General features: G+C 39.6%; 1 protein-coding gene across 4 annotated transcripts in view; it reads right to left on the bottom strand.

Moving 5' to 3' along the window:
* FER (FER tyrosine kinase) overlaps positions 1 to 23,033 on the bottom strand; it is a 467,424-nt gene that overhangs the window by 258,337 nt on the left and 186,054 nt on the right. The window lies entirely within an intron of this gene.

Here is a 23,033-nt window from a genome sequence, read left to right on the forward strand (position 1 = left end):
AATAGAAAATTCCTGATGGCTGTGAGGGATTCTCAAGGAAAAAACGGGAGTGGAGAGGGCAGGAGGAGAATCGGAACGTATTTCTAAACAGCGAATTTAACTTGAGCAGCGCGGAGGCTTCCCAGAGACTGACACAATGACGAGGATGATGGCAACAGAACAGAAGAAGGCAAGCCAAGCAGCCGGGCGGCAGTTCTGCTCCTAAGGGGAGCACATCCAGGCTACTATTTGCTACGGGATGCATTTCTGCGGGTCACATACCACAATGGAAGGAAACTCTTCCTGAAAATTTCAAATCCTTAGATCCGTGCTACAAACACAGGTGATGGGAGAGGTAAGAGAGGTCAGCAAAGAAGAGAAGGAAGGAAAACAACACTGAGAGCCTGTAGGTAAGAAGAACGACAGCAACGCGCGCCTGTGCGGGTAATAAAAGCACTAATGTTCCAATAATGACTACAGTGCTACTGCAGGCAGCAGACAAAGAACGAGGTGTCACAGCGCCAAGCTCTGTATTTCCATGTCTTCCCACAGCAGTGGCGCTCGCTTCTGCTTGTCTGGAAAAATAACGAGAGCAGGCCACAAACATCTTCTGTTTCCTCTCATAGATAAACACTGTTTCCTGCCACATCAGTAAAGAGAGGATGTCGTGGCATCGCGCCATCAGTCCCTGCAGCTGCCTCAACTGTCCACCCTGAGAGGACTCAGGATGGAGAAGAAAGTGGACACTGGCCCTCGACACTTAAGGTGCACGTCAAAGGGACGGTTTCAGTGGGCCAGGCTCCCGCATCTTCCCACACGCAGAAAGTCCCATGTTCATTAACATGAGACGTCTGGTTTACCTTAATCAGCAGTCATCTGATGATGTTCCGACTACTTGGCTGGTTGCAAAAATTCCTATCTGTTATGACTCCTTCCTCACCTCTTCAGCGCAATCTCTCGAGACCTATCTGAGGGGCTGTGTCCTGGGCGTAAGTCCTCGACAAGCCCATCGATAAAACTTAATTCCCAAGCTTTAGGTCGTGTGTTTTTTTTTTTCAATTGACACTTTGTCTCCAATACCTACAGTATAGTACGTCTCTTTATATAGTAACTATTTTCGCCACGTGCTACCTGGTATACATCGTATTTCCTGAAATTTAACCTTTGTCTCTCCACTTGCTTATTGCCAGGTTATTTGCTGTCATTCTACGAGTTGTGGTACTATTAGTTTTTATTATTCTACAAACATATGCCTGCTAATGCTTTAAAATAATCTTAGGAGATCAACTGAGTCAATGCTCTTAAAATATTAAAGAGACTAGAATCCCAATGTAGGAGTACTATGAGAACAGAACCGAAAATTACATGGGAGGTTATGCAGAAAAGTAGAAAATTCAATGGAGAGATTTAAGTATTAGAAAGTATTTTATTTGTATATGTTTACAGCAATATTCGGGCTTCCCTGGTGGCTCAGAGGTTAAAGCATCTGCCTCCAATGCGGGAGACCCAGGTTCGATCCCTGGGTCGGGAAGATCCCCTGGAGAAGGAAATGGTAACCCACTCCAGTATTCTTGCCTGGAGAATCCCATGGACGGAGAAGCCTGGAAGGCTACCATCCATGGGGTCGCAAAGAGTTGGACACGACTGAGCGACTTTACTACAGCAATATTCACTGTCATGGTAACAATAACTCTCCTCAAGCTGCATCCTGGGCATCAAACCCTACAAAACTAAAGAGAATAATTTCTCCCTAAGCCCCTTAATAATACTAAAGAGAAACATTTTCTTAAAAAGCTATTACTAACTAGGTAAGACTAGTAAATAGGTCTAGGTGTGGAATAAAAAAATCGCTTCCCTTATATCAAGTTACAAAGCATAATATTGTCTGTATTCAAAGGAATACGATCAGTGAAAGAACCCTTTCATTTAAAGACACTCTTCAAATAACGTGATCTTAAAAAACTGTATTATTAGAAGCAGTAACTAGATTTTAAGTTTTATACAGGAATAATCAAACACGAATAGAGTTTATAAAACATTTTAACCAGTGTCAGCTCACTTGGTACCCAGATTTCCACAAATAAAACATGAAATTCTTTTACCAAAAGAATTTCTGGTCAGTGTAGCATTACATATCAAGTAAACAATCCATCTAACAATACATCAAATTATGCTCATTACTGTATCAATGAATTAAATGGCTACTTTAACAATTAAAATTTAAAAGCTTCTGTTCAATTACCATGGACAAAGCGGTCTAATTTTGCCTGTAGGCCTGCCAAGGCTGGTGATGATTTAACAAGGTAAAGAGATTTCTCCAGATAAACAGGGATCAGTTCTGGCTAAAAGTCCTTCAGAGTGGAGACAGCTATGGGCCAGTGAAGGAGGGAAAGGAGAGGCAATGTGATGAAGTAATGTATGATGTTATGAAATAATATTATGATGAGTAGCCTATAAAAATTCTATAGTACAGCTGTAAAGCTATCTTGAAAGAATAGCTGCAGTATCAGTTTCACATCCCATTTAAGAATAGCTTTTCATTACATTAAAATTAAAGCAGAGCTTCTCACTCTCTCTCAAAATATATACATATATATATAATAACTAAGAGACTTCCATAATAATTAAAAGCCTATCTATGATAAATCTTTCAAAATATTCTGAAAGAAATAATATCTTAATTACAGTTCAAGTAAAATCAAACCTATCCAGTTTCCAAACCACTCTTCACTGAAACTCTCAAATTATAGTAAAATAGGCTCTCAAGTTACCTTCATCTCCTACCTAAAGGCAAAGATATAAAAAGAAAGTATTGAGGTTTTGCTAACCAGAGTGACCAACAAAAATTAACAGCTCTTCCAAATGACAGTCCATAGATGTCGAAGTAAATTACAAATTAACGACTTGAACCAAAAAGCACGTAACAGGTCTCAAAGCAAGGCTCTTAAAGGAGGCACTAAGGAAGAAAGAATAGATTCTTGATGTCAGAAGAGAAAGAGTGTAAATTTGGGCAAACCACTTAACTACTCTGGGTCTTAGGTCTCCATATCAGCAAACAGGAGAACACTGGACTAGACAAAAATTTTCATCTCGAAAATTCTGTGACCATTGCTCAACTCCCCAGTCATCTGCACTGCACCGATCACTACGGACGCTCTCACAGAAGAGTTCCACTGCATCAGCCTGGCAACCAGAGTTACTCCCCCTGGGGGATTCAGTCACACCCTGCCTGATGGTGCCCTCAGAAATTGTCCCCAGACAGGAAGGGGGAAAGAACTGTGCAGAGAGGTGACACCAGAACACTTCTCGGTTAATAATAGCTCATTGAAGCTGTAACCATATATTATTTCTCATAGACTTCTGTAAATAAACTCAATCAAATAACATTCTTAGACGGAACAATGAAAGTGATTATTTGTCCCTGTAGGAACAGTCAGATGTTTATTCAAATCAGCAGGCAGTAAGACTCAAGAAAAGATAATATTCACAATATTCATTCTCAACCTCCAGGCTGTGTGCCAAATATCTTTCGGACTTCTTATGCAAAGCAGCCATGAAATTTAGAGTGATTTTGTGAGGAATAGCTGCAGGGAAATTACAATGCTAGAGAAGATTGTCTCGAAAAAAAATTCTAAACTGTTGATAACTCCATAATGTAAATGAAACACTGCAAATATCAATAAGTCCCTCATAAAAGGAGTGCATTTATAAATAAACAAATACCTTAGTCTTTTGCAGATGTTGATCTGCTGGTGACAATGAAGGATACACAGCTTCTACTCCCATCACAGTACAGAATTTAAGCATTAAAACAGTTTCTAAATGATTCATTCTAGCAACTGGGTTCTTACAGAAGACAAATTATTTTAGAAGTAGTCACTGCCTGGGAAACTCATTCGTCATACTGTTTTTCTTAGATGTTTGCATATTAAGAATATTTATTAAAGGAAAGACAGTGATAGTGAAATTTGTTCAGTTGTGTCTGACTCTTCGCAACCCCATGGACTATACAGTCCATGGAATTCTCCAGGCCAGATTACTGGAGTGGGTAGCCTTTCCCTTCTCCAAGGGATCTTCCCAACCCAGGCATCAAACCCAGGTCTCCTATATTGCAGGCGGATTCTTTATCAGCTGAGCCATCAGGAAGACCCAAGAATACTGGAGTGGGTAGCCTTTCCCTTCTCCAGGGGATCTTCCCAATGCAGGGATCCAACTCAGGTCTCCCGCATTGCAGGTGGATTCCTTACCAGTTGAGCCACAAGGCAAGCCCAAAAAAAAGAAAGACAACCCCCAGGCTAAGTCAAGCATTTTCACATTTTGAGATAATGAAATAGGAAACTAAATGCACAAAAGGAATGCTTGAATGATTAAGATTTTGTCTTAAAATAACAATGCTAAAGAAATTTATGGTGTAATAGAATGGAGTTCAATGAAACCCAGGCTGTAAAGCTCCCTATCATACTGCCTGCTTTCCTGACTCTGTATCTTCTTAAATAAGACTTCTCCTCCTCATGGGAAAAAAAATCCCAAGCGTCAGGCTACAATCAGCTCCATTCCTGTTCAATATCTAAACGTAAGTTGTGTTCCAGAGGCTTTTCTCAAATGTAGGAACAAATATGTATTATCATTCTTTTAATAAAGTATCCAGAAGTGGAAGATGCACACCAACCAGTTTCCTTTTGAGGACCTCGCTGACTCAATTTACATACTGACAGATTTTGCTCAGTAAGCAACTGTGCATTTCAGTAACTTAAAAAAGTACACTATTATGAATTAAATTATTAAGACATCTTAACTGAAATTCTGCTATTAAAATAACTAAGGGACATAATAATAAGACCATAAATTTATATCCCCTTTGCTTAAACTAACAAATTATAAAACATATATGTATAATGTATAGAATATATAAAGAAAGTAAGTGCTACTTCATTAGAGGTCCCTAGGTCTAGTAATCAAGGCACTTTACCAACTTCAGCCTCACCCTCACTAACTCCCAAGCTCATTAGTATATTTAACACACTGCTTTGATCAGGCCAAAACCATCGCTTTGTCATCAGCTGTGTAAGCGGCACGCGCCTCTCCCAGCGGCTTCCTTCCCTCTCTTCCTCTTCCCTCTCTGCCTCCTGTTTCCCTTCTCTCCTCCCTCTCTCTCCCGGGTCACAGTGAGAGCTTATAAACTTTAGCTATCATTATCTGGGTTTTTCAGTCCTGGGTGTTCATTGGAAGGACTGATGCTGAAGCTGAAACTCCAATACTTTGGCCACCTGATGTGAAGAACTGGCTCCTTTGAAAAGACCCTGATGCTGGGAAGGATTGAAGGCAGGAGAAGGGGACGACAGAGGATGAGATAGTGGATGGCATCAGCCACTCAATGGCATGAGTTTGAGTAAGCTCCGGGAGTTGGTGATGGACAGGGAGGCCTGGCGTGCTGCTGTCCATGGGGTCGCAAAGAGTCAGACACGACTGAGAGACTGAACTGACGGCAATTCTATATTTAACTTTCAAAGGAACTGCCCAACTGGTTGACCCATTTTACATTCCCACCAACCATGTATGAGGTTTCTAAATTTCTCACATCCTCGCCAATACTGGTTATTTCTGTTTTTCTGATTATAAACATCCCAGGGATTGTAAAGTGCTGCTTGCCATCATTTTTTTAAGGATACTTTCACCGAAGATAGAAGTCGAAGTTGAGGCTTTTTTTTTCTTTTCTTCCAGCACTTTGCATTCTAGTATCCATTGTTCCTGGGATGGAGTCAGCAAGAATTCATGTCATTATTCCCCTGTACATAATGCTTCTTTTTTATCTGATTGTGTTCAATCAACTAGGATATGAGTACATGTAAATTTTTCTTTTAACTATTCTTTTTGGGGTCTGTTAAATATACTGGACGTATGGATTGAAAGGGGAGAAGGCAATGGCAACCCACTCCAGTACTCTTGCCTGGAAAATCCCATGGGTGGAGGAGCCTGGTGGGCTGTAGTTCATGGGGTCGCGAAGAGTCGGACACGACTGAGCGACTTCACTTTCACGCATTGGAGAAGGAAATGGCAACCCACTCCAGTGTTCTTGCCTGGAGAATCCCAGGAACGGGGGAGCCTGGTGGGCTGCCGTCTATGGGGTCGCACAGAGTCGAACATGACTGAAGTGACTTAGCAGCAGCAGCATGGATTGAAAGTGTTGGAAAACACAACCGCTGTCTGTTCAAATACGTTTTTACTCCCATATCTCTCTCCTTTCTTAAATTCTAATTATTAAACATGTATGTTAGTTCTTTTGATATTACCTCATGATCTCAAAAACTCAGTTGTCTATTTTTACTTCATTCTAAATACTCTCTATCACCTGCCTTCACAGCTCACTGTAATTTCCCTGTGTCCAGTCTACTGACAAGTCCGGCTAATGAATTTCTCAGTTCTGATAAATTTTTCATTCTAGAATTTCCATGTTTATAGCAGCCACATTGCTGCTGAACTGCTCCATACACACTGTATATCTTTTCCCACACATTGTATATCTTTTCTTAGACCCCTAAGCATTTTCATAAACTATACTAAAGACACTAATAATACCAGGGCCGTCTCCAAGTCTGCTTATTTTCTGAGCTGTAGGTCACATTTCTTACTTTTTAGTGGCCATACAATGTTTAACAGATGGCTTCTATTTTAAAAAATGTAGAATCTGAATTCTATATGTTTACCTCAAGAAAGAGGCACACATACTCCTTTTTTTCTTTCAGGATGCTAGAATCGGGGCTGCAGTTAATAAGCTAGGCTTGTCTTCTGCTACTGCTTGGGTCTGAATCAATCCATCACCAGCTTCAAATATTTAGGGCTAGATGAAGTTTTTCTTCAGCTACGGATGGAATCTGAACTGTTGCAAGATTCTAGCAGGCTCTTTGGCAGGGCTGAGGGGGCAGAAGGCGGGCCCTAGGGAGCTCTCTTTCCTCCCCAGGCTCACCCGCTACTTTATATCTGAGGAACTTTCTACCTTCTTCGCTAGCCTTCAGAAGGCCACTGCTCCCAACTCTGTGAAGACCCACAAGTCCGTGCAGAGGATCCATCTGAGAGAGGGCGCTTACGTTCTTTTGTCGGTGAAATCTCAGAGGGTTCAGTCCTCCTGCCCCTAACCTCAAACAGCCCCCCCACCCTGTCCTCAGACAAGACTGCACTACTGCTAACCCAGGAGGAGGATGTCACCCAGAATATCTTTCTCAAGCGCCCATCTCTGAATCCCTGCTGAACTCAGCAAAGACGTGAGCAGACCAGAAGCGGCCTTACTCTGCAGGGAGGGCTCCCCCAGATTCTAATCTGTCCCGCCAGCCTACACACTGCTATCACCAGTTTGGTTAAAGCTTGTTCAGTTGATTTCTCCTTATTCCTTTCAGTGGAACTTTCTTCTTATCACACAGCTCCACCAAGGATGGAGGAAATCATAGGTCTTTTTTTTTTTTTTCCTAAGAAAGCTTGTCACTTTCTGGGTTTTGGTTCATTTAGGTTTCTTTCTGTCCTCAGATCTCTGATGAATCTTTTTTTAAACTATTATTTTGTACCTTATTCTCTGATAAGTAACCTGCTGCTGCTGCTAAGTAGCTTCAGTTGTGTCCGACTCTGTGCGATGCCATAGACGGCAGCCCACCAGGCTCCTCCGCCTATGGGATTCTCCAGGCAAGAGTACTGGAGTGGGGTGCCATTGCAATCTACTTGTCATCATTTTATTTATCTTTATTCACAAACCAAGAAAATAAAAAGACATACTTTAAGGGTCTTCAGTATGACAAAGAAGTCATTAATTTATCAAAAGTTACAGACCTGAATTTAACTATTTTCTAAAGCAGTCAATTATCACAAAAGGCCTTTAAAGACAACATTTCTCAGAAAATTATTTAAAGGGTTAACCTCCAGACTTCTCAAAAATTTTGATTGCTATTCTGTTTTGGTTTTCTTTTGTTGATTGCTTTTGGGAGGTAAGGGAGATGAAGTTTATTGGTCTTGTATTTGCTGCAAACCTCACAAGGATACTATAAAGACTACTATGTAACATATTTCATTTTTGTTAACTGTTTTAAGTTTCCAACTTTATCTGAGAACTTTCATGAATGGAAACATACTGTTTGATAGTCTCATAATGCACATGTATCAATGATCCTCTCATCTGTTCAGAGCTCCTTTTGTAACTGGAACTGAGAACATTTCAAGTTTCAAGGCCTCAGTCAAGACTTTATTAGAATGGAATCAGAAACAGCAGGACTCAAAAGAAAATCCTGACTTAAAAAAGAGAAAATTATAAATTTTAAAGAAAGGAATGTGGTATGTATAATGTCACACTTCCATTATCAGCAAATAAAATCCAACTGGGAATCACAAAGAAGTAAAAGGCTATGGTTTTTCCTGTGGTCATGTATGCATGTGAGAGTTGGACTGTGAAAAAAGCTGAGCGCCGAAGAATTGATGCTTTTGAACTGTGGTGCTGGAGAAGACTCTTGAGGGTCCCTTGTACCGCAAGGAGATCCAACCAGTCCATTCTAAAGGAGATCAGTCCTGGGTGTTCATTGGAAGGACTGATGCTAAAGCTGAAACTCCAATACTTTGGCCACCTCATGTGAAGAGCTGACTCATTGGAAAAGACCCTGATGCTGGGAGGGATTGGGGGCAGGATGAGAAGGGGACGACAGAGGATGAGATGGCTGGATGGCATCACTGACTCGATGGACATGAGTCTGAGTGAACTCCGGGAGTTGGTGATGGACAGGGAGGCCTGGTGTGCTGTGATTCATGGGGTCGCAAAGAGTCGGCCACGACTGAGCGACTGAACTGAACTGATGCTGTGGTGATCCTTCTTACTGATTCCCATTAGTTGGACAGTTTCAGCACATGACACCCAAAATGCCTGCCCACCATGTTGGTGAAAACCCCAGTGTAGATGGTTATTAACAGATATTATATTGCAAAAGGTTTAGTAATTGCACAGATTTTAGAACTGCTCAGTTAAGCAGATTTCTTCAATGCAACATGTCTCAGAGCCTCAGTAATGTACTTTTTTTGGAGGAAATAGTCTACAAAATTCACCTCAAGAAATGATGTCATGAAGATTTCATTAAAGGCAGTAGGAGAGAAAACATTCTCTTCCACTTTACATCAGTCACAACTTTTTCCTGGACATTATCCTTGCATACAACAGGTTCAAATTAACTAATTCCAGTTTGTCTCTTTCTGGTCACAAGCACCTACCCCACTGGTGTGCTTTTAACTAGTTCCACTAAAACCATTTTTCAACTTCACTGAAGCCCTAAGGCTTTGAGTCTCCTAATTTCTTCCAATCCATCACCTTCTCTTTTCTTCTCTTTTCCTAACTGAGATTACCATGACACATCATTCCACTGACACTTGCCATATTCTAAACTCCCTTGCTCTCCTGTCTCTTAGTTGTCCCCACACAGCAAACCCCAACCATGGACAGATCTAACTGTCTGCTCTTTCTGAGCTAACATTTGGCAACCCACCACTGCTGAGAGAATCACATGATGATTACTTCAAATGGGTCCTAAATATCTGACATACGATGACATTTCGCTGGTTAACTCACTCCTTAACTCTCCCACTTTCACTGTCAACCCTTTCCTACTTTCCGTGTGTAAAACCACCTTGATCTACCCTCCCTGGCTTCTTTAGAAAGAAACTACAAGGCAGAAACCCCTTCAGTGTCCCTTCTCACACCCACAAACGTATTCCTTCCCCTCCCATTCCAATCCCGTCCCCGTGTGGACACATGGAGCTGTCTCTCTCCCACCAAGGATGACCACTCTACTTGTGCTTCCTGCCTTTCTGCCCTCCCAAGGACTTTACACCTTTAAAATCCTAACAGACCACTCTGTGATGTACTTCCCCATCAACTTCCATATTTGAGTTGCTCTCATAGGGAAACAAGAAGAGTTAGGAGGGGAGAAAGGAGGAAGAAGAAAGCAATGAAGAGGAGAGGATGAACCTTGCCCTTAACCACACACTCTGCTCCATTCACTGCGTGCTCCTCACAAAAGAAAAAAAAAAAAAACAATTCCCTAAAAGAGTTATCTACATCAGCTAGAAATCTCGGGACCAAGTCTCTATTTCTAAGTAACAGGTATTAATCTGTTCAAATTAATAAAGCACTCATTATATTTACTGGTATTTTCAGAAATTCATTCACTGTTTTACCACCAGGTAACAGGCAAAGCAGAATATGTAAGAAAAAAGAGACACCAAACTACTAGCCTAGAATACTCACTGTGCAGCTCCAAATATCATACTTGTAAATCAGGAGGAACTCTGATTAGGGATCACCATACAAGCCACCATTTCTCATTTGAAAAATAACAGTGGGTATTCAACTAACTGTACCAATGGTCTCACAAAGTTATTAAAGTACATACATAATGGTGTATATGAACACAATGTACATGATGGTACAATAATTCTAAATAATTAAAATTATATTTTTATTAAGCAAAATTATTACACTGGAGAAAAAGTTTAGAGATATGAGAATCTGAACATCCTGTAAATCCCCTTATTCCCACTGAGTTCTCCATGGATTTTATAACTAGCATTGTCTATCTTTGTCTTTATAGAGGATACCTTAATTTATACCTATTGGAAATGCTCATAGACAAGATTATGACAAAGAAAGTATAGTCCAGAAATACTAGCAGCTTGAGGAAAAAACTCTATAACGCTGAATACAGAGTTGATGAAGCCCTCAAAATAAAAGCCTCTCCAGGAAGGTTTCCTGTAGTTACCTCATTCAGAGCAAAACTTCATGAAGATTCTAATAAAAGTACCTGAAATGTTATGAATGGTGTTTAAATTTTTATTCCTGATGAATTTCTCACCCCACAACACTCTTTTGGCTCTGATTATATTCTATCTCAATATACAACTAGAAGCAAAAGTGACTGGTTCAATTGGAAGTGGCGGCCCTAAAAGTTGAGAGGCTGTATTTTATTAAAATAACGGCCAAAGTGAATGTCAACTGTCTTGACTAAACTTCCCTAGGTTTGCATGACCTACATATCTTAGAAAGCACAGCTTTTAAAGGCACCTTGATTGTTCTACACTATTTTCATTTTTTAGTCAAACTGGCATTTCTATTTCAAGATATATATTTGAAATATTTTCCCCTTGCCAAGCATTAACTTCCTACCTTATAAGTAGCTTCAATGTGTTTTATCTGAGATTCAAAATAGTTTATAGAGAAGAAAATTTTCCTATAAAAGGGGAGGAAAGCTGATACAAATATATATAAAGTCTGGTAGCACTCAGATAAATTCACAACTTCTTAGGATGGGTAAGAAAAAGAGGCATTTGTTTACAGTCTATCTAGGTCTAATTTAACATGAATAGCTATGCTCAAAGGCACATAGCAAGCTCAGCAGAAATATATATATATGTGTATATATGTGTGTGTGTGTGTGTGTGTGTGTATACACTCAAGAGAACAAGAATAATACTTTATAGGTGTGTTTGATTTTAATCATATTTTCATGGCCTTAGACACAGCAAAAATTTTTCCAGAACCTCAAAATGCCATTTAGCCATATTCAAACAAGCTTCTCAGAAGACAAAATCCATCCCTCAGAGATAGTTCATGATAAGCTCACAATTCACATTTAAAATTCAAAGAGCATAAAGAACTTTATCTCTAACAGATATGAAGCTGAAAGAAGACAGGTATTGCTTTTTCTAATCTTCAATATAAGAGTAAAATAGCAAAGATTTCCTTGGCCATAGAAGTAACTGAAATTGCACAATTAATTTGCAGTATTTCAAATTCAGAATACTTCTGCATAGCTATACTTTATTCCAATCAAAAACCCAATTTTTATCAGTGCTACTCAATAATATCTATAGAACTGACTGACAGAAACATAATATTTTCATTTGAAATAATACCAACAGAAATAACTCAATAAAGGATGAATCTTAATTAAACAATAATCCTCTTTATCAAAGGATAAAGGAAAAAGATTATCTCACTAAAAAGTTTTTTTTAAAATTCTAAAACGGAGTTTGGAATTTTCCTCTCATTAAAAAATAAAATACAATGAAATAACCCACCAGAAGCAATATGAAAGCATTATGAAAAGTACCTTAGCCTACGTTCTTTTTGCTTCATGTGATAATATAAAACAATGAGTTAATGGAGGAAAATTATATAAGGACAGCAGATAATTAGGAAGTACTCTATCAATGGATGAAAGACCAACGACAGCCACAAAGATCAACCTCAACACTGGGACAGCGGCACAGCTAAAATGCTCTCCTTTTCCACAGACCACTCTGCTACGCCTTCCTTCCCTCTGAAAGCGTGGGTGGGAAAGGAAAAAAGTCAGCCACACGCCCATTCCCCCAGGTCGCTTGCTATCTACCTGCCCCACACCTCACTGAACTTTGACTCGCCCCCCATACGACCTCAGTGCTGCCAGACCTCTGGGCACTGTGACTCCCTTCTGACGACGCCCGTCTCTTCCCTAGGTTCAGTAACACCACCATCTCTTGGTCTTCTCCCTGGCTGTCAGGTTGATGCACTCATTCTCGTGTGTGTGTGTGTGTGTCTGTGTCTGTGTGTGTGTGTGTGTGTGTCTGACATGTTCAGTCACGTCTGACTCCCTGCGACCCCACGGACTGTAGCCCGCCAGGTTACTCTGTTCATCTGGTTGAAGCACCTCATTCTCGTGTGTGTGTGCGTCTGTGTGTGTGCATCTGTGTGTGTGCGTCTGTGTGTGTCTGACATGTGCTCAGTCACGTCTGACTCCCTGTGACCCACGGACTATAGCCCGCCAGGTTACTCTGTTCATCTGGTTGATGCACCTCATTCTCGTGTGTCTCTGTGTGTGTGCATCTGTGCGTCTGTGTGTGTGCGTCTGTGTGTGTCTGACATGTGCTCAGTCACGTCTGACTCCCTGTGACCCATGGACTGTAGCCCGCCAGGTTACTCTGTTCATCTGGTTGATGCACCTCATTCTCGTGTGTGTGTCTGTGTGTGTACTCAGTCACGTCTGACTCCTTGCAACCCCATGGATGGTAGCCTGCCAGGATCCTTGGTTCTTGCAGTTTCCCACGCACTTACACTGGAGTGGCTCGCTATTCCCTACAGAAGGGATCTTCCCAGCCCTCCCTAATGTGTCTCCTGCACCGGCAGGCAGGTTCTTCCCCAGCGCCACCCGGAAAGCCCTTATTACCCCTCCCTTGTCTCCGCCTGGCCCTCCACACCAGGCACTCAACACTGCCCTCTGTGGCCCTCCTCTCCTGCCCTACAATCAAACAGTCATCTACACTTCACTTATCAACTGCATGCTGAGGATTCCCAAAAGCCACGTTTGCAGGCTGACCTCCAACTAGCACTCACCATCCTTCACCCAGTCCAATCTGTTGCACTTCTGTTCCGAAGATCCTCATCTTTTGCGGCGAGCCCCCAACGACAGAATTCCCAAGGCAGAACTCTGGAGGGCAATCTTAGTACTCCTCCCTCAAATCCATCTCCAATCAGTTACCAAATTCCAAAGTTTGTATCTATAAAATACCTCCAAAACTGGCCCCAGGGACTCCCTGGCAGTCCAGGGGTTACAATTCCACGCCTCCACTGCAGGGGACACAAGTTCCATTCCTGGTCGAGGAACTAAGATCCTGCACATGGCACAGCACAGACAAAAACAAAGACAGATTTAAACATCTGCCCCTTTCTTCAGGCACTCCCTGATACGATTTAGTTCGGCACCTTCCTGGCCTACATAGTTCTTTGCTTCTGTTCGCTACAAAACCACCAGAGTCCTCTTTGTGAAAAGGTAAGCCAGATCGATTCACTCTGCAGCTTACTGTCTTCAATGGCTCCTGCACGGCGATCACAGTAAAATCCCAGTTCACACACAAAGGTTTTTCCATAGTATAAGTTCCAACATACTTACTGACTCTCACTTCTCTCCACTTAACTTTTCATATCCATAATATGGTCATACATAAATGCTGAAGATTTAGAACGTACCATATTTTCTCTTACCCGAGTAATACATGATGCTTCTCCCTTTTCGTGAAAAACTATTCCAATTTTCTGTCTCTGGCCTGTCCATCCCCTTTGTCTTCTTCAGACACAAAGCAGACCTTCACCTTGAGGTCTGGCGCTCTACATCTAGGGCATCTACATTTATGTTTCCTGATGGGACCCAGGCTTAACCCTCATTGAACTCACCATACTCTTGTCATAATGATCTGCTAACTTGTCTTTCGCTCAACTCTGAGCTCCTTGCAGACAAGGACTTAATCTCACTCAGCTTTGCATTCAGAGGTGAGACAGTGTGTGTGGCATATGAACTCCCCAAAATGGCCTCAACAGTACCTCCATCACCGTGCCCTTCTTAACATGAAGACTCTGATCCCACTTTCTTTGAGAAGTGGGGCCTAGGTCCTCTCCTCTTGAGCTTCTGGGTGAATGCGTGACTATGGTGAGGGGACACTACGTGACTTCTGAGCCCAGGTCCCACTACCAGCTTCCTTCTGGTTTTCTCGGAACACATACTCTGGAACATGGCCACCTCAAGCTGTAACAAAACTCAAGCGACCCAGAGACAGACCCACAAGGAGATAAACAGAGCTCAGTTGAGCCTGGAGCCAGCAGCACCCAAACTGCAAATCACGGGCGTGAACCACTTAGGAGGTGGATCTGAAGGCTTCTAGTCCAAGTGTTCCAGTTATGGCACATGGAAGAGAGATAAGCCTTCCGCACTGAATTCTTCCCAAACAGAGATTCATGAACAAATAAAATGACTGGGTGTTTTAAGCCTTTAAGCTTTGCAGTGATCTGTTACATAGGAATAGAAAATCAGAACAGTGCCTGTCAGAGAACACACACACACACACACACACACGAGTTTACACATGCACAACACACAGTCACACACACACATAAAATCTGGTGAATCAGTAAATATATTCTCTATCAATTTTACTACGCAAGTTAGATTTGGCGGATAGAGGAGAGAATGTCCACGTATTTTAATTAGGACAATTAAACTATCTCAGCTTTTTTTACCATTAAAAAACTGAAAATCAAACACAAGACATATATATGCCCTTGTAATCACCACCCAAGTCAAGAAATAGAACCTTGCTAAATACTGCAGAAGGCTTCCAGGTGACACGCCCCAGTCACAGCCAGCTGTGTGGTCCCTCCACAGTCCCCACTATCCTGCTGGCCTTAATAAATCTCTCACTTGCGTTATTTTTAGTCTTTGGTGTGCATCCCTAGACAAGATAGTTTCAGTTTGGGGCACTTTTTAAATTTTATTTAAGGTATCTTTAAGCACCTTTTAACCAATAAGTTCCCTCTCTATCCCTATAATTTACTTACAATTTAGCTGTTTAAAGACCCAGACATAGGATTCAGGGCTCCACAGCATGCGTTTGCATGATTCCACACTCCAGGGGCAGTCCGACATGTCCTCTGTCCTCTTTTCTACAAATTAGCAGCTGGGATCAGAGGCTGGGTCAGACTTGGATTCAACATCTTCAGTGAGAGCGTGGTGGCATGTACCAGGAAATAAGGTCTGGTTCTCTCTTGTTGTGATGTCAGCAGGGACTGATGCTCAGCATTTACATCTACCAGTTCACAGGGTATGGTAAATGGGTGTTCAAATCCTATCATTCATTTCCCATTTATTAGCTGGAATACTTTTATAAAAAAATGCACCCCCTCATCAAATATCTGGTTAAGCATTATTATTATGTGGTAACAGTTCATACTTACTCACTCCTTGGAAGGAAAGTTATGACCAACCTAGACAGCATAATAAAAAGCAGAGACATTACTTTGCCAACAAAGGTCCGTCTATTCAAGGCTATGGTTTTTCCAGTGGTCATGTATGGATGTGAGAGTTGGACTGTGAAGAAAGCTGAGTGCTGAAGAATTGATGCTTTTGAACTGTGGTGTTGGAGAAGACTCTTGAGAGTCCCTTGGACTGCAAGGAGATCCAACCAGTCCATCCTAAAGGAAATCAGTCCCGAGTAGCAATACTCATATCAGATAAAATAGATTTTAAAACAAAGGCCATGAAAAGAGACAAAGAAGGAAACTACATAATGATCAAAGGATCAATCCAAGAAGAAGATATAACAATTATAAATATTTATGCACCCAACATAGGAGCACCGCAATATGTAAGACAATTACTAACAAGTATGAAAGGGGAAATTAACAATAAAGACTTTAATACCCCACTTACATCTATGGATAGATCAACTAAACAGAAAATTAACAAGGAAACACAAACTTTAAATGATATAATAGACCAGTTAGACCTAATAGATATCTATAGGACATTTCACCCCAAAACAATGAATTTCACCTTTTTCTCAAGAGCACACAGAGCCTTTTCCAGGATAGATCACATCCTGGGCCATAAATCTAGCCTTGGTAAATTCAAAAAATTGAAATCATTCCAAGCATCTTTTCTGACCACAATGCAGTAAGATTAGATCTCAATTACGGGAGAAAAACTATTAAAAATGCCAACATATGGAGGCTGAACAACACACTGCTGAATAATGAACAAATCATAGAAGAAATCAAAAAAGAAATCAAAATATGCATAGAAATGAATGAAAATGAAAACACAACAACCCAGAACCTCTGGGACACTGTAAAAGCAGTGCTAAGGGGGAAGTTCATAGCAATACAGGCACACCTCAAGAAAAAAGTCAACTAAATAACCTAACCCTACATCTAAAGAAACTAGAAAAGGAAGAAATGAAGAACCCCAGGGTTAGTAGAAGGAAAGAAATCGTAAAAATTAGGGCAGAGATAAATGCAAAAGAAACAAAAGAGACCATAGCAAAAATCAACAAAGCCAAAAGCTGGTTCTTTGAGAAGGTAAATAAAATTGACAAACCACTAGCCAGACTCATCAAGAAACAAAGGGAGGAGAACCAAATCAATAAAATTAGAAATGAAAATTGAGAGATCACAACTGACAACACAGAAATACAAAGGATTATTAGAGAATACTATCAGCAATTATATGGCAATAAAATGAATAACCTGGAAGAAATGGACAAATTCCTAGAAAAGTACAACTTTCCAAAACTGAACCAGGAAGAAATAGAAAATCTGAACAGACCCATCACAAGCACGGAAATAGAGGAAATAATTAGAAAGCTTCCAGCAAACAAAAGCCCAGGTCCAGACAGCTTCACAGCTGAATTCTACCAAAAATTTAGAGAAGAGCTAACACCTATTCTACTCAAACTTTTCCAGAAAATTGCTGAGGAAGGAAAACTTCCAAACTCATTCTATGAGGCCACCATCACCCTAATCCCAAAACCTGGTAAAGATCCCACAAAAAACAGGCCAATATCACTGATGAACATAGATGCAAATATCCTTAACAAAATTCTAGCAATCAGAATCCAACAACACATTAAGAAGATCATACATCATGACCAAGTGGGCTTTATCCCAGGAATGCAAGGATTCTTCAATATCCGCAAATCAATCAACATAATACACCACATTAACAAACTGAAAAATAAAAATCATATGATTATCTCAATAGATGCAGAGAAAGCCTTTAACAAAATACAACATCCATTTATGATAAAAACTCTCCAGAAAGTGGGAAGGGACTTATCTCAACATAATAAAAGCCATATATGACAAACCCACAGCAAACATTATCCTCAATGGTGAAAAACTGAAAGCATGTCCCCTAAAGTCAGGAACAAGACAAGGGTGCCCACTCTCCCCACTACTATTCAACATAGTGCTGGAAGTTTCGGCTACAGCAATCAGAGCAGAAAAAGACACAAAAGGAATACAAATTGGAAAAGAAGAAGTAAAACTTTCACTGTTCGCTGATGACATGATCCTCTACACAGAAAACCCTAGAGACTCTACCAGAAAACTACTAGAGCTAATCAATGAATACAGTAAAGTTGCAGGATATAAAATCAACACAGAGAAATCCCTTGCATTCCTATACACTAATAATGAGAAAATAGAAAGAGAAATTAAGGAAACTATTCCATTCACTGTTGCAACGAAAAGAATTAAATACTTAGGAATATATCTACCTAAGGAAACAAAAGACTTGTACATAGAAAACTATAAAACACTAGTGAAAGTAATCAAAGAGGACACTAATAGATGGAGAAATATACCGTGTTCGTGGATTGGAAGAATAAATACTGTGAAAATGAGTATACTACCCAAAGTAATTTATACATTCAATGCAATCCCTATCAAGCTACCAACGATATTTTTCACAGAACTAGAACAATAAATTTCAATTTGTATGGAAATACAAAAAACCTCGAATAGCCAAAGCAATCTTGAAGAAGAAGAATGGAACTGGAGGAATTAACCTGCCAGACTTCAGGCTCTACTACAAAGCCACAGTCATCAAGACAGTATGGTACTGGCATAAAGACAGAAATATAGATCAATGGAACAAAATAGAAAGCCCAGAGATAAATCCACGCACCTATGGACACCTTATCTTCGACAAAGGAGGCAAGAATATAAAATGGACAAAAGACAGTCTCTTTAACAAGTGGTGCTGGGAAAACTGGTCAGCCACTTGTAAAAGAATGAAACTAGAACACTTCCTAACACCATACACCAAAATAAACTCAAAATGGATTAGAGAGCTAAATGTAAGACCAGATACTATAAAACTTCTAGAGGAGAACGTAGGCAAAACACTCTCTGACATAAATCACAGCAGGATCCTCCAAGACCCACCTCCCAGAATATTGGAAATAAAAGCAAAAATAAACAAATGGGACCTAATTAAAATCAAAAGCTTCTGCACAGCAAAGGAAACTCTAAGCAAGGTCAAAAGACAGCCTTCAGAATGGGAGAAAATAATAACAAATGAAGCAACTAATAAAGGATTACTCTCCAAAATATACAAGCAGCTCCTGCAGCTCAATTCCAGAAAAATAAATGACCCAATCAAAAAATGGGCCAAAGAACTAAACAGACATTTCTCCAAAGAAGACATAAAGATGGCTAACAAACACATGAAAAAATGCTCAACATCCCTCATAATCAGAGACATGCAAATCAAAACCACAATGAGATACCACTTCACACCAGTCAGAATGGCTGCTATCCAAAAGTCTACATGCAATAAATGCTGGAGAGGGTGTGAAGAGAAGGGAACCCTCTTACACTGTTGGTGGGAATGCAAACTAGTACAGCCACTATGGAGAACAGTGTGGAGATTCCTCAAAAAACTGGAAATAGAACTGCCATATGATCCAGAATCGCACTCCTGGGCATACACACCGAGGAAACCAGAATTGAAAGAGACACATGTACTCCAATGTTCATTGCAGCACTGTTTATAATAGCCAGGACATGGAAGCAACCTAGATGTCCATCTGCAGATGAATGGATAAGAAAGCTTTGGAACATATACACAATGGAGTATTTTTCAACCATCAAAAAGAATGCATTTGAATCAGTTTTAATGAGGTGGATGAAATGGGAGCCAATTATACAGAGTGAAGTAAGCCAAAAAGAAAAACATCAATACAGTATACTAACGCATGTATATGGAATTTAGAAAGATGGTAACCTGAACCCTGTATACGAGACTGCAAAAAAGACATAGGCATATAGAACAGTCTTTGGGACTCTGTGGGAGAGGGTGAAGGTGGGATGATTGGGGAGAACGGCATTGTAGCATGTATATTATCATAAGTGACCAGTCCAGGTTCGACACATGATACAGGATGATTGGGGCTGGTGCACGGGGATGACCTGGAGGGAGGATATGGGGAAGAGGGAGGTGGGAGGGGGGTTCAAGAAAGGGGACACTCAGGGCGGATTCATGTCAATGTATGGCAAAACCAACCAATATATTAATGTAAGATAAAAAAAAAAAAAAGTCTTCATTTCTCTCTGGGCAGCCATTCTTGGCAACCTTCCCTTTAGTTTTTTTTTTTTTTAAAGCAGCTATAATCTTTACAAGCTCAATTGCATAAGATGCCTGTGTACCTTATTTCTGTTAATATAAATGAAACACAAAAGCTAACCTCCCATTGGTGAATAACACAATAGATAAACCATGTAACCACGGATTTCTGAAATTCCAGTGAATAGCAGTTCAAATGATGTGTAAATTCTACCTAGAAACTTCTGGTTATGACAAGAATTGACTTATAAGATTTAGCTTTATTTGATGAAATATTTTCTCTTGGTCCCATCACCACTTAGATTGATCAGCACACCATATCCCAGAACAGAGCAATCTACTTTTGTATGCTTTCTTAATTCAAGATTGGGGGGAGGGTGCGTTACAGGGAGAGGAAGAAGCTTTAAGGTAGCCAATGCTTTCTTGCTACCACAAACAAAACAACAGACGTGGACTTTGCTAATTACTGAAGGATATATAGCTTTATAAAATTAGAAATACTTAACCTGCTGTGATTGAGTAAAAAAAGCTAAAAAACATCTCATGTCATTTCTCTTTCATCTGTAACCTCAGGGGTACTAGAGTACTTTGGGATGAATTTTCAACATATATCCAATGTTCTCAGATATCTATAGGTATGCTTCTTAATCAGAATAAAGTTTTATATAAATAATATTTTTAATACATAGAAAAGCATTACAAAGAGTAAACTGTAAAGGTTCTAGGGATTATTTGGCTAAATGACTAGCTACAGAGTCTAACGTATTCATCTTATCATTCTTCCTTTGGGTTTGTTTTACAATTTTGACCATACTTGCTACCATTGTCACTGTCTCTCATCCTCTTAAGAAACAAGCAAAACCAGTATTAATAGACGTATACTTTCAAGGCAGATGCCATAAAAATCACATCATTCATGCCTAGAATAAATCTTGTTCAGAAATTAATTAAAAATTGAGCATATAAAGCAATAACCTAAAACTATAAAATTAGCAAGGACACTCTGAAATATGTACAATTACCCTGTTTTCCCTTAATATATGTAAAAGCCCATAAAATCTTTAAATCTTTGCTTTTGTCCTCATGAAAAAGGTTAAGTCCTACAATAAATCTCAAGAATTCAACAAATTAACTACTTTCATTCATATTATCATATCACCAAACACTGAAACATGTATATAACTTTAAAACATCATGTAATATGCTGTAAAGCTACAAAGGCAATTAAGTCTTCTTAATAATTCAACCAAAAACTAGGGATGTCGGGGTGAGGTAAATTACCATGCTTTCAAAATAGAGGTATTCACAAAAACAAAATGTGACAGCCAGATTCTTTAATATTAGAATCAATAACATCTATTGATGCATTAAAATTCTTCTACTTTAATAATCTCAGTGCCACAAAAGCTCCTGTGGAAGCTAGCACCTTCTCAAACATACAAATACATAAACAAATAATACCAGCTTTATGCTGTTACATTTTCTATTTTCACTAAAATTTTACTTAATCTTCCACTCAGAACTGCATTCAAAAACCCATCTAGAGCTAACCAAATCAGGTTTCGTGTTTCTTATAAAACAAGAAGTCTATAAAGTAAGCAGACCAGAGTTGATGCCAGAAACTCGAGAGGAACAAGGGTCAAGGAGCCCTCTTCCATCTTTAAGAAAAACTCTTGACCTAAACTTGCTTACCAGCTATCAGACCTCAATCAGTACTAGTTTTAGATCGATGAACACAGAAACTACGACTTTGGATGGAACTTACACATGAATGCTAAGTCATCCCAAATGGCTATGGGGAGAAAAAGAGACAATGAACCACAGAACACTTATTCTTTGATAAATGAATAGGAATGACCAGAAACAGAAAAGAATTCAGTAATTCATGAAAAAATTACTTTAGCGAACAAGTAAATATATAGTACAACCAAACCCCAAAAGCCTTGACAGCACAGAGACTTTTACATAAAGTGAAATAATAAAAAAGGCAGTACTTGTGAACATTTCTTAACACTGAGTTATACTGATATGAGAGGATGAATTGCTTGAAAAGGAAGCGCACTTACCAGAACGAGATTCCAGAGGGCACAGTAAAGAAGTGTTAGAAAACGCAGAGTTGTATGAGGATGCTTTAGGCAAGTGAAAGTAAGGTAAAGAATGAACGTGCCATGTACAACACAGAGTTAATACGACACACCAACTGACAGAGGGAGAAGGTGGCTGGAGAAGGCAACATGGGGGCAAACCTAGCAAATGACTATGAAGTAGGCTTGCACTTTCCACCAGAATCTGAGTTTCCAGTAGAAAGAATGGCTCCTGCCGAAAATTAGCCCTCATCACTCAGTACACATCTTATATGTATGAGAGCTCAATAAATATCTATATGAAGACACTGTGCATACCTATACATAAAATCTACCTGAGGATGGTGCATGATAGCTATCAACACAAAAACTCTTATTCTATACACCTTAGGATAATGTAGGAGTAATGCAGAATGATGGAGAAATGTACAAAATAGCTAATAATAAAACTTTAATCCTTCCCACTTTATTTTGAAAATATGCAGCAGAGCTGACACAAAAGAAAAAAAAAGATTGAGAGAACAAGAAATACAGAGCATAAGTCTGTTTTGCAAAAACAGTAATGAGATACACAAAAAGTAGAAGTACAGAAAAATATCAAATAAGGATCATAAAATATATCAGGAAGAGAAAAATGAAAAGGAAGCAAGACTTTATTTTAAAGCTACAGAAAATTACAGTTGTACAAGTCACTAGCTAGCTACATGAGTCACTAATTACCTCAGTCTTCAGAGACACTGTTATATATAAAATGATAGATTAGACAGGATGACACCAATAGATTCTACATTTCTAACATTTTTATGACTCCTTAAATCAAGGTAACATAAAACTTACAAATATAAGAAATTATTCTTATGAATGGTACTTACCCAATGACTCTAAGATACTAGTATTTAGAATACTATAATTTAACTATGAATTTTGTAATATTAAAACAGGAATTATATGTCTATTAAATTCTCTTCAAATATAGAAGAAAAAATATATGAAGCTACATAATCATCGAATGTTCTTTTTG

This window comes from Moschus berezovskii, chromosome 8 (genome assembly GCF_049115385.1).
Source record: "Moschus berezovskii isolate FMDL1 chromosome 8, NW_MosBer_1.0, whole genome shotgun sequence".
Classification (NCBI taxonomy): Eukaryota; Metazoa; Chordata; class Mammalia; order Artiodactyla; family Moschidae; genus Moschus; species Moschus berezovskii.